Source organism: Haliotis rubra, unplaced genomic scaffold, assembly GCF_003918875.1.
Source record: "Haliotis rubra isolate DU_JTF1 unplaced genomic scaffold, ASM391887v1 Scf110, whole genome shotgun sequence".
Classification (NCBI taxonomy): domain Eukaryota; kingdom Metazoa; phylum Mollusca; class Gastropoda; order Lepetellida; family Haliotidae; genus Haliotis; species Haliotis rubra.
The window spans coordinates 881,472-894,506 of NW_025765004.1; the positions used below are offsets into that span (position 1 = coordinate 881,472).

The 13,035-nt window shown below is 41.7% G+C and overlaps 1 long non-coding RNA gene across 1 annotated transcript; it reads right to left on the reverse strand.

Moving 5' to 3' along the window:
• Positions 1 to 782: 782 nt before the first annotated feature.
• Positions 783 to 1,769, reverse strand: LOC124286515. The gene is made up of 2 exons (XR_006901049.1): positions 1,190 to 1,769; positions 783 to 840 (listed from the first exon to the last, which is right to left on the reverse strand). It is a non-coding gene; the product is annotated as an uncharacterized LOC124286515 (long non-coding RNA).
• Positions 1,770 to 13,035: the final 11,266 nt, after the last annotated feature.

Sequence of the window (13,035 nt, forward strand, 5' to 3'; positions counted from 1 at the left end):
GGCCCACGTGCTGTAAACCAGTACTGTGACGTCGTACATGGCCCACCTGCTGTAAACCAGTACTGTACATGGACGTGTTGTACATGGCCTGTGTGCATGTAAACCAGTACAGTGTGATGTACATGGCCCACGTGCTGTAAACCAGTACTGTGACGGTACATGGCCCACGTGCTGTAAACCAGTACTGTGATGTATATGGCCCACGTGCTGTAAACCAGTACTGTGACGTACATGCCATGGCCCACCTGCTGTAAACCAGTACTGTGACGGCCATGGCCCACGTGCTGTAAACCAGTACTGTGATGTATATGGCCCACGTGCTGTAAACCAGTACTGTGATGTATATGGCCCACGTGCTGTAAACCAGTACTGTGATGTATATGGCCCACGTGCTGTAAACCAGTACTGTGATGTATATGGCCCACGTGCTGTAAACCAGTACTGTGACGTACATGGCCCACCTGCTGTCTCTCTCGCTGTCACACACTCTACATATATGAAACAGTGAAAACTCACGCACGCACGCACGCAAGCACGCACGCACGCACGCACGCTCGCTTAGACACTCGCACACTACTATTGTATGTTTAAATATCGTGAAGAGAGTAACCATCCAATGCATATATACTACATACAGAGAAGGAACACCTTGTCTCCCTCACAGGAACCACCCAAAGCACACGTCCAACATACAGTGCGGACACACCTTGTCTCCCTCACAGACACCTCCCAAAGCACACGTATAGCAGGGTCAACGTGGCCATAGACTACCAACACTCTGCTGGGGTGTGAGGTTGTTTATTTCGTAGGATGAAACATTGCTGAATGTTAAACGACACCCTGTAACAATAAATATAATAATATTATATACATCTCACACAATTCATACAAGATACATATCATTCCATACACGGGTTAATACATATGGACAATTACCAATAATACTGTAGTTACTCAAAGCATGAATACCATTACTTACTACACATATGGAATATGGGCATTATGATATTACAGCATTACGAATAACGTAATGATAATACATGCATACAATGTAATACACAGAAGATAGATAATAATACACCATTACGCATTAGTCGTAATGATAAAATACACATGATTCGTCACCACGCATTACGTGATGGTACTATATACAAATACATGGATATATATATTATACATATACACATACCCTGTGGGTGGTACAAGGGTGTACAACAATCGGGCACAGCACCAGTCTTATGGACGGGGACTTATCTGCTGCAAATAATATTAGATGATAAATAATATACACTGTAATGTGGAGTAGATTTAGGGCTGCTACATTCATGAACATAAAATTATTTCCACACATTGATAATTACACTTATAGTTATCACAGTTAAAACATAGCAACTTATATTAAAACACATTCTCTCATCTCACACATTCAGTGAAAGGGATAGTAAAGATAAGAATATATTAGTGATACTTATTTATGTTTATACCTTAGGCTTGAAAAGCTAGCATAAATACATTTAGCACACTTACATGCTATACAATATAATACCTATTTAAATGATAGTAAATAGATATACGTTTATTATATAAATACTGCAAGGATTAAATGCAATATTACTTTAATTAAATGAATACTAACCTTAATGTCACGCTGTGTGTCTATCCAAGCTGTCTTTACGTGGCAGAGAGTCAGTGCAGAATGAGTGAAATTGTGCATGGAGTTAATGAGACCAATCAGCCGAGAAGCGTCATGGCTTGGGCAATTAGTGAGACAGGCCAAGCTCTAAAGCTTAACCCTTAAACTGCCTAGAAATAATAAAGCTAAAAGGAGAGAATAATAATATGATTAAAATACTATATTTACACTAAAATACACCTGCCACACACGTGCAACATACAGCGAGGACACACCTTGTCTCCCTCACAGGAACCACCCAAAGCACACGTGCAACATACAGCGAGGACACACCTTGAATCTCTCACAGGAACCACCCAAAGAATCCGTGCAACATACAGCGAGGACACACCTTGAATCTCTCACAGGAACCACCCAAAGCATGCGTGCAACATACAGCGAGGACACACCTTGAATCTCTCACAGGAACCACCCAAAGCATCCGTGCAACATACAGCGAGGACACACCTTGATTCTCACAGGAACCACCCAAAGCATACGTGCAACATACAGCCACCTTGAATCTCACAGGAAACCCAAAGAATCCATTACGAGGACACACCCTGAATCTCCCACAGGCACCACCCAAGCATCCGTGCAACATACAGCGAGGAGACACCCCATACGATTCTCCCACAGGAACCACCCAAACACACCATACGTCACGGGGACCACGCATGCAACATACAGCGTGGTCGCACCTTGTCTCGTGGTCGCACCTTTCTCGCCACAGGAACCACCCAAAGCATACGTGCAACATACAGCGAGGACACACCTGAATCTCTCACGGGAACCACCCAAAGCATACGTGCAACGCACCTTGTCTCTCACAGCGTGGTCCACCTTGTCTCGACACACCACACAGGAACCACCCAAAGCATACGTGCAACATACAGCGAGGACACACCTTGTCTCGCACACAGGAACCACCCAAAGCATACGTCACATACAGCGGGACACACCCAAAGCATACGTGCAACATAGAGCGTGGTCGCACCTTGTCTCGCACACAGGAACCACCCAAAGCATACGTGCAACATACAGCGAGGACACACCCTGAATATCTCACAGGAACCACCCTAAGCATACGTGCACATACAGCGAGGACGCACCTTGTCTCGCACACAGGAACCACCCAAAGCATACGTGCAACATAGAGCGTGGACGCACCTTGTCTCGCACACAGAAACTATCTTAGGCGTTTGTGCAGTATAGAACGAGTGAACACCTTGTTACACTCACAATGACTACCATATGCATACATGCAACATACAGACAGTGAAAGCCATCGGCCATTCAAAGTGTCGGGAAAATACATCGTCTCGGAAAATGCTTGAAAATAATGGTTATGCTTCGGGCTGTTTAAAAGTAGTTCTTTTGCGAGAAAAAAACTATATATTGTCGTAAGTGCCAAAGAATACATTGTCGCAATCCTAGGCTCATAGTTCTATCAAAAGCGCACTCACAATATCACACATTAGGACCCTAAAATTAACACAATTAATGGGAAACGACGCCAATGCTCGTAGAAGCGGCCGTTAAATATTCCCGATCGCCCTTTACTGCCGTCTCAGAGACCACGCGTCCACGTCACCTTCTCTTCTGGCGGAGAATACACTCAGACATATTAGCGGATACAACCAGTCAGGCCAGTGCCAGTGGTATCCTGTCAAAACAACAGTGTCGTTTGAACGAAATATAAATTTCTTCGGCGAAGTAGGATTCGGTCCTGATAAGGAGTGCTATGTCGCGTGTTTAGGAGAACTGTCAGACTCTCGCCAGCGTGCAGGATTTATGTAATGTCATTATCTCACAGAGCTTTTGCTTCGTACCCTGTTTTATCAGGGAAGAGCTCTGGTTACAGTGCTACAATGTATGGAAACATGTATAGAACATAAATCCTTTGCCAAAAGCTGTAAAAGTGCTCAGTATTTGTATACAGATTGCTCAGGGTTCTGCGGAATGGCCCGTGTAAGGATACATAATGCATATATATATTATTGTGCGAGTTACCATGTTTTGTAATCTTTTAGTACAACGAAACTGAATAAAATACTAAAGACTGAATTCTGTAGGGTCTCGGCCAGGGCCAGCCTGGGACTTCGGCCTGTCAGCGTGTCACCAACAACATATGTCACCAGGAACACGTCACCAACACGTCACAACGTCACCGTCAGCACGTCACCACCAACTCGCCACAACGTCACCGTCAACACGTCACAACCAACTCGTCACCTCCAACACGTCACCAATTACACGACACCACCACACGACACGATCAAAAGCCAACTGTGTTTCTATTTTCCGAATCGTTAACACCTGCTCAATCAGCTCCAACACAGCTACCAACACAGCTACCTATTCACTCAGTCACTCGAAAACCTGCCTCTCGCTCACTCGGAGGCGTGTTACCAAGGCCTTAAAATCATATAGCCACTTCAAAGTTGATTTCACTGTTACGTTTGTCCTTTGACCCTGCACCGGTATAGCCATCCCAATATCGATGTTCGTGTTATTCCACACTATCCAAGATGTTTCCGGTCAGTTGATTGACACAGATTCAGACAAAGGAATCAACATATGGTCTTATCGTCCCCCCGAATGAGAACGACCTAGAGAGGGTTCCGTACAAGGACATTCGATCAACACGGCTCTTTATTCCCATGTTTGTTAAAGATTACGATGGACAGATAAAATTAATGTCAAAACTGTTTATATTTGAAACGCGTTGGTATCGTTTTCACAAAATTGGAAAATGAATGAGTCTGTCAAAGTGAGTGGAAACACGACCACAATTTCAGGCGTTGTGAGAGTGTAGCCCAACCAGAAAACAATCTCTATGTGCACTTTTCATTATGTGTCATTTACATTTTTTAATCGTTTCCCTTCACCGACTCACTAAGGTTTGGCAGTAATCAAATCTGTTCCGAACTCTCGCGTCTGCTCGTGTGCCCGGTGGGAGTATTTCACAGTTACATAACGACGATGTAACTTCTTCTATCAAACCGGCTACTGAAATAAAGCGGTTTATACCCGGACTGTCGACAACAACAAATAATCAGCAGCAGTTTACTGAATATGTTGTAATGTTGCTCGGAGTATCTGTGTAATATTCATTCTAACTGAATACCGTACTGATGAAACCCGCGTTACTCCCAACTCTACTGATATTTTAACTTTCTCCCGCTGAAAAGATCTGCAGACCTGTAAGGGAAGCTATGACTTTCCGGTCACTTGGGGACGCTATGACGTCACGGTGACCTCAAAATTTGGGACTCAATAGGTACGTCTTCTCCTAGACATAAACACAACTTTTCCTACAGCAGTTGGAAGAAAGACCACGTGGTTCGTCAGTACCAGCAGTAGAGACTGAGTTGGGCCTCAGGCCAATTTGAGTTCTAAGTTCTGTCCCAGAGTGTCAGCGTGAACATAGTAGGAAATCCTAAAGTGACTTCCGTGATACAAATAAACATGGGCATAGTGTTAACAGTACAGAAACCACAACCAGCTAGAATCCAAGCGCGATCATGGGACGCAACTCAATAGCAGTACATCTAGTTCCGCCACCCGCGACTCAAGTAAGAGTAATGGAGAATGCTAGTTGCGGCTGCTACAGACATTTATATTCCATAGGTATTTCTCATACTGGACATGCCCCAGATGGATGTTGGGAGGGAATTATGTTTTAAACTCCTCCAGGGGTAACAGTGACCCAGACAGTCGACATAGCTCTGTAACAGACAGCATTTCTGGGAAAACATCTTAGCTGAGGTTCGCTAATCGGTAATGGGAAATAACTTACTTCATATTATTTTTGATGTATGTTCTATGTTAATAGGAAACTATTAATGAAGGTATGTTGTTCAGCTATTAATGGTTTACGTTCATTGTTTCGAGAGCATCTGTCCTAAGCGACATGTAATGAAAGACCTTTGAAGTTGTGACTGGAATGTTCCCAGAATCTTTTTGTGCAATTCCGGTGTTAGGCAAAGTTAAATGTTTTCACCAAATCGGTACAAGCTTGGAGATGTCTTGTTGTGCAACACATCCATTTACATCTTGCCTTATATGCCCCTGGTTGAGCTGGGGTTGTGAGGGTACATCAACTAGTTGTCCATACACAGAAGTGCCGTATAACGCGTCAATAACGAACACACAGATATGACTAATCCCCAGCTACATACTACAGGTATTTCCAACAGCGAACGGATTATATATAACTCCCATCAAAAGTTTAGACTCACTGGTGTAAATATAGCCACTTACTTCAGGCAACTGTTCTAAACTAAAGTTTGCAAAATATTCCATAATGTTTAAAGGTGCTGTTTACACATGAACTGATGTATTGTAAAACAAATTCGTAACGCTGAAAAGATTACTGTCATGAGTTCAATAAATCATAAAAATCAGTGAAAATTGGCGAATTCTTAACAAAACTTTACACCAAAAACGCAGCTATTCACATGCACGATATTTGCACATGCTTTTCAGCAATTTGATGCATGATCCTCATGCAATTCATCTGTATAAGGTTTGCAATTGGTTCCCCCAAGTTAGTGGAGAAATCAATCTTTGTTTTAACCATATATATATATACATAACATATAGTGAGTGTTTTAAGTGAGTCTAAACTTTTGATGAGAAGTATATAATCTTCAACAGACCGAAATTATTTCCGTCAATGTCACAAGGGGTCACAAGAATTTACGAGTACTCGTTTCGATTTGTAGATATTATCAACGAAGAATCAACCTTGTCACACAGCAAAACACCAGCGATGTCTTACACTTAAGGAATGTCTGACTGTTGATAACCACCTTCAATGCACTGACCAGATACTGAGTGTAATAACAGGGCTCACTCGTGTAATTACAAAATGGTTCAGACAGGTATCCTCAAAATGGTAACCTGACATACAAACACATGATCTCGCGTTAGGAACTATACGAACACTATGAGCCGATGTTCTAAGTCACTTGGAGTTCGTCATTTCAAATACGCTAGAACCTAGTTTACCGACATCTTGTCATTACAGTTTCATACATTTCTCTAACGCGTTGATACATCGCTACCATAGTTATACAAAATACATCAAGCAACAGGACTAAACCAAGAATATACTCTAGGAAACAGTATCACTCTCACCCTCTTATAAGCCCTAGAGTGCCTGGGATTTCTTTAACGAATAATGTTAGTCAATCTCTATATTGTGACTGGACGTTTTTACAAAGCGTTCTCAAGTCCTTCACAAGTAGTGGTCTGCTGTCCCAGGCTGACGATGTACAGACATCTCAGGAGCAGCGTTCGAAATAACCACTAGCCCGGTAGCCCGATGCTAGGTAAAACTTCCCCGGGCTAGTAAAAATAGAATGACTAGTGTAACTTTTCAGCCTGTGAAAAATTCTCTTCATGGCCTTTTTTCATTCAAATTTTCCAAATTCTTTTAGTATTTTTTAGTATCACGCGTCGTGATTGGTCAGTGTTACTAAATAAACACCAATCAAAATAGCCGACGCATCCTTCATCATTTGCAAATGGCGCCATATAAACAGACATGCCGAAACGGCAGGCAGATATTAAGGCCTTGATGTTGATAGAGCTGATACTCACTCTACCAGCTTCTACTGCTGAATGTGAAAGAGGCTTCTCTCAGCTTAAGATAATAAAAACTGAGCTGAGAAATAAACTAAAGCCATCCACTGTATCCTTACTGCTCGATGTGCAGCTGGCTGGACATGAAAGACAGGAGGTATAGTAAGCTTGTGTCACCAACTACAACTGAACTTGCTGAACATGCATCTACTCCTCTTAAGCATGTTGAGGAGGCTGAACAGAGAGACCTGGAGTTGCACAAACATGATGACAATTGTGACAGTTGTTTTGATTCAGACTCAGGATGGTCTGATAATGAATGTGATGATGATGATCTCATTAACCTTGGTCAGTCAGACCTTAACTGGCCTGTCACTGTTTGAATACTAGTAGTTATAAACCTGAAACTTGTGCTGAATCATCTGGGCCCTTATTCTCGAAACGTTCGTAGCCCAAAGAATTCTTAACTTTGATCGTAGCCAATGTGTTAAGAATGGGCTTAAGAAGTCCGTAGGGCTACAAACGTTTCGAGAATAGCTAGTCTGGTCCTGAAAATTTGTAACGTTGATGTTTAACTTTGAACTTTATGAAAGAAATAATAAATAACTACTTTTGAGAGTTTTGTATCTTTATTTAGTTTGGCTAGTAAATTTTCATGCGGGCTAGTAACTTTTAAAACTTCCAAGCCCGGTTTGCTAGTGATCCTGAAAAATTATTTCACATACTGCTCAGGAGTGAGTGAGTTTAGTTTTACGCCGCACTCAGCAATATTCCAGCTATATGGTGGCAGTCTGTAAATAATCGAGTCTGGACCAGACAATCAAGTGATCAACAGGATGAGCATCGATCTATGCAATTGGGATACGATGACGTGTGTCAACCAAGTCAGCGACGCTTACCACCACCTGATCCTGGTAGTCGCTTCTTACGACAAGCATGGGTTGTTGAAGATCAAGTCTAACGCGGATCTTCACGGGTTTGAGAACACTGAAGAAGCGATCCCTTATCAGAATTACACAAAGACGTCATAGTTGGTGAGTGTTGATTCCTCGCAGAAATATTCCAACTGTATCAAGACGGACTGTCAACAAGCATTGTCACTAAGGTGACATAATCCCCAGCCGCAAATTATCAAATCAAACTTAAAAAGTAATGAAAGTTTAAGATGAACTTAAATGTCAACAAACACATGACCAGTGAACCTCTCTTGATATCTTGCTCTTTCCCATTTCTGGTGTCCCCCGCCGTGATATTGCTGGAATATTGCTAAAAGCGGCGTAAAACTAAACTCAGTCAGTCAGTCAGTCTTGCTCTTTAGTTGTTCAAACACACAAATATTTTCAAGACTGACTTTGACCTTGACATGAATGTCATAGTGTATGAAATATGCAAAAATGGCACTAAAGAAATTGCTTATTGAAAAACATTCAAGGGAAGTTTTGAAAGTCTATGAAGAAAATCCAGTGAATTCAGGTTAACACGCTGAAATCTTCAAAGTGTCGCACTGACCTTGAAAATTATGTGAAGGTCACCAAAATTGACTGGGCCCTGCGCCTTCATTAGATGAAGCTTGGTGTCAAATATAGAAACAATCCAGTAAATGGTTTTGGCGATATCTTGCTAAACGCGCGGCGGGGGATAATAACCGAGTCTGGGCCAGGCAAACCAGTGGTCAAGGAGAACAGAACCATCACGGAACCACCAAGAATTGCCACATTATGGTCAAGCTGTTCATCGAACAGAGATTGTGACGAACCAACGTCGCTGTTGCAACATACTGGCGATTGTACCCATTTACACAGCTAAAGAAACCAACAGCCATACCGACAACAATATTCTCCTTATAGATGCAGATTGAAAATTAATTTGGCTTTTGATATTCCGTGTGAAATAATGTTTTGTCATTCCAATGTGGGGACCGATGACAGACATCTCAGGAAGTTGCAAGTAACTTAATGTTGTGTGGGATAACCAAAGCTGAGTGCACATGACCTTAAATGAAGTTTGCACTGTATGTCCTCGATGCATTGTTAGATATGCCACGATTATAAACAACAGCCCAGAATCGTGATAATTCAAATCTCCTACTTGCAAATCCGATACCTGCACTGGTTGTTTAAGGTTCCAGGCACACGGACGTCCCGGACAATCTAGAAAGATAAATAGTAAAGTGATACAGCAGAAGTGATACAATATCGGGTACAACACACAGCAGAAGTGATACAATATCGGGTACAACTCACAGCAGAAGTGATACAACATCGGGTACAACACACAGCAGAAGTGATACATTACTGGGTACAACTCACAGCAGGGATACAATATTGGGTGGGTACAACACACAGCAGAAGTGATACAATATTGGGTACAACACACAGCAGAAATGATACAATATTGGGTACAACACACAGCAGAAGTGATACAATATCGGGTACAACTCACAGCAGAAGTGATACAATATTGGGTACAACACACAGCAGAAGTGATACAATATTGGGTACAACACACAGCAGAAGTGATACAATATTGGGTACAACACACAGCAGAAGTGATACAATATTGGGTACAACACACAGCAGAAGTGATACAATATTGGGTACAACTCACAGCAGAAGTGATACAATATTGGGTACAACACACAGCAGAAGTGATACAATATGGGTACAGGGTACAACACACAAGCAGAAGTGATACAATATTGGGTACAACACACAGCAGAAGTGATACAATATTGGGTACAACACACAGCAGAAGTGATACAATATTGGGTACAACTCACAGCAGAAGTGATACAATATTGGGTACAACACACAGCAGAAGTGATACAATATCGGGTACAACTCACAGCAGAAGTGATACAATATTGGGTACAACACACAACAGAAGTGATACAATATTGGGTACAACACACAGCAGAAGTGATACAATCTTGGGTAAAACACACAGCAGAAGTGATACAATATCGGGTACAACTCACTGGTGATTAAAAGTGGTGATTGATGAGCATGATGCAAAAGTATACATGATAAATAGAAAGTGAAAATGAACATCAATGAGTGATGATAAAGTAACCGTGGTGAAAGTAACCGTGGTGTCTGGGAAATGAACAGTGATGATAAAGTAACCGTGGTGTCTGGGGAAATGAACAGTGATGATAAAGTAACCGTGGTGTCTGGGAAATGAACAGTGATGATAAAGTAACCGTGGTGTCTGGAAATGAACAGTGATGATAAAGTAACCGTGGTGTCTGGGAAATGAACAGTGATGATAAAGTAACCGTGGTGTCTGGGAAATGAACAGTGATGATAAAGTAAACCGTGGTGTCTGGGGAATGAACAGTGATGATAAAGTAACCGTGGTGTCTGGGAAATGAACAGTGATGATAAAGTAACCGTGGTGTCTGGGGAATGAACAGTGATGATAAAATGAACAGTGGTGTCTGGGGAAATGAACAGTGATGATAAAGTAACCGTGGTGTCTGGGAAATGAACAGTGATGATAAAGTAAACCGTGGTGTCTGGGAAATGAACAGGATGATAAAGTAACCGTGGTGTCTGGGAAATGAAAGTGATGTGTAAACGTGGTGTCTGGGAAATGAACAGTGATGATAAAGTAACCGTGGTGTCTGGGAAATGAACAGTGATGATAAAGTAAAAACGTGGTGTCTGAACAGTGGGAAATGAACAGTGATGATAAAGTAACCGTGGTGTCTGGGAGAATGAACAGTGATGATAAAGTAACCGTGGTGTCTGGGAAATGAACAGTGATGATAAAGTAAACGTGGTGTCTGGGGAAATGAACAGTGATGATAAAGTAACCGTGGTGTCTGGGAAATGAACAGTGATGATAAAGTAAACGTGGTGTCTGGGAAATGAACAGTGATGATAAAGTAAAGCGTGGTGTCTGTCTGGGAAATGAACAGTGATGATAAAGTAACCGTGGTGTCTGGTGATGATGAAGTAAGTGATGTGGTGGAAGGAAATAACCGTGGTGTCTGAAAGAAATGTGTCTGGGAAATGAACAAATGATAAACGTGGTGTCTGGGGAAATGAACAGTGATGATAAAGTAACCGTGGTGTCTGGGAAATGAACAGTGATGATGATAAACGTGGTGTCGAAATGAACAGTAATGATAAAGTAAAGCGTGGGAAATGAACAGTGATGATAAAGTAAACGTGGTGTCTGGGAAATGAACAGTGATGATGAAAGTCAATGATGTTGATAAAGTAACGTGGTGTCTGAAATGAACAAACGTGTGGTGTCTGGGAAATGAACAGTGATGATAAAAGTAAGCGTGGTGTCTGGGAAATGAACAGTGATGTAAAGTAAACGTCGTGGTGTCTGGGAAATGAACAGTGATGATAAAGTAAGCCGTGGTGTCTGGGAAATGAAAAGAACAGTGATAAAGTAACCGTGGTGTCTGGGAAATGAACAGTGATGATAAAGTAACCGTGGTGTCTGATGATAAAGTAAGCGTGGTAAATGAAATGATAAAGTAAGCGTGGTGTCACAGGTAACAGTAATGATAAAGTAAGCGTGGTGTCTGGGAAATGAACAGTAATGATAAAGTAAACGTGGTGTCTGGGAAATGAACAGTAATGATAAAGTAACCGTGGTGTCTGGGAGGAATGAACAGTAATGATAAAGTAACCGTGGTGTCTGGGAAATGAACATGAACAGTAATGATAAAGTAACCGTGGTGTCTGGGAAATGAACAGTAATGATGAAGTAAACGTGGTGTCTGGGGAAATGAACAGTAATGATGAAGTAACCGTGGTGTCTGGTGTCGGTGATGGGAAATGAACAGTGATGATAAAGTAACCGTGGTGTCTGGGAAATGAACAGTGATGATAAGTAAACGCGTGGTGTCTGGGAAAAACCGTGGTGTCTGGGAAATGAACAGTAATGATAAAGTAAACGTGGTGAAATCTGGGAAATGAACAGTAATGATAAAGTAAACGTGGTGTCTGGGAATGGAAATGAACAGTAATGATAAAGTAACCGTGGTGTCTGGGAAATGAACAGTGATGATAAAAGTAACCGTGGTGTCTGGGAAATGAACAGTGATGATAAAGTAAACGTGGTGTCTGGGAAATGAACAGTGATGATAAAGTAACCGTGGTGTCTGGGAAATGAACAGTGATGATAAAGTAACCGTGGTGTCTGGGAAATGAACAGTGATGATAAAGTAAACGTGGTGTCTGGGAAATGAACAGTGATGATAAAGTAACCGTGGTGTCTGGGAAATGAACAGTGATGATAAAGTAAACGTGGTGTCTGGAAATGAACAGTGATGATAAAGTAACCGTGGTGTCTGGGAAATGAACAGTGATGATAAAGTAACCGTGGTGTCTGGGAAATGAACAGTGATGATAAAGTAAACGTGGTGTCTGGGAAATGAACAGTGATGATAAAGTAACCGTGGTGTCTGGGAAATGAACAGTAATGATAAAGTAACCGTGGTGTCTGGGAAATGAACAGTGATGATAAAGTAAACGTGGTGTCTGGGAAATGAACAGTGATGATAAAGTAAACGTGGTGTCTGGGAAATGAACAGTAATGATAAAGTAAACGTGGTGTCTGGGAAATGAACAGTGATGATAAAGTAAACGTGGTGTCTGGGAAATGAACAGTGATGATGAAGTAACCGTGGTGTCTGGGAAATGAACAGTGATGATAAAGTAACCGTGGTGTCTGGGAAATGAACAGTGATGATAAAGTAAACGTGGTGTCAGGGAAATGAATAGCAATAAGGAATGATTGTAGCGAAT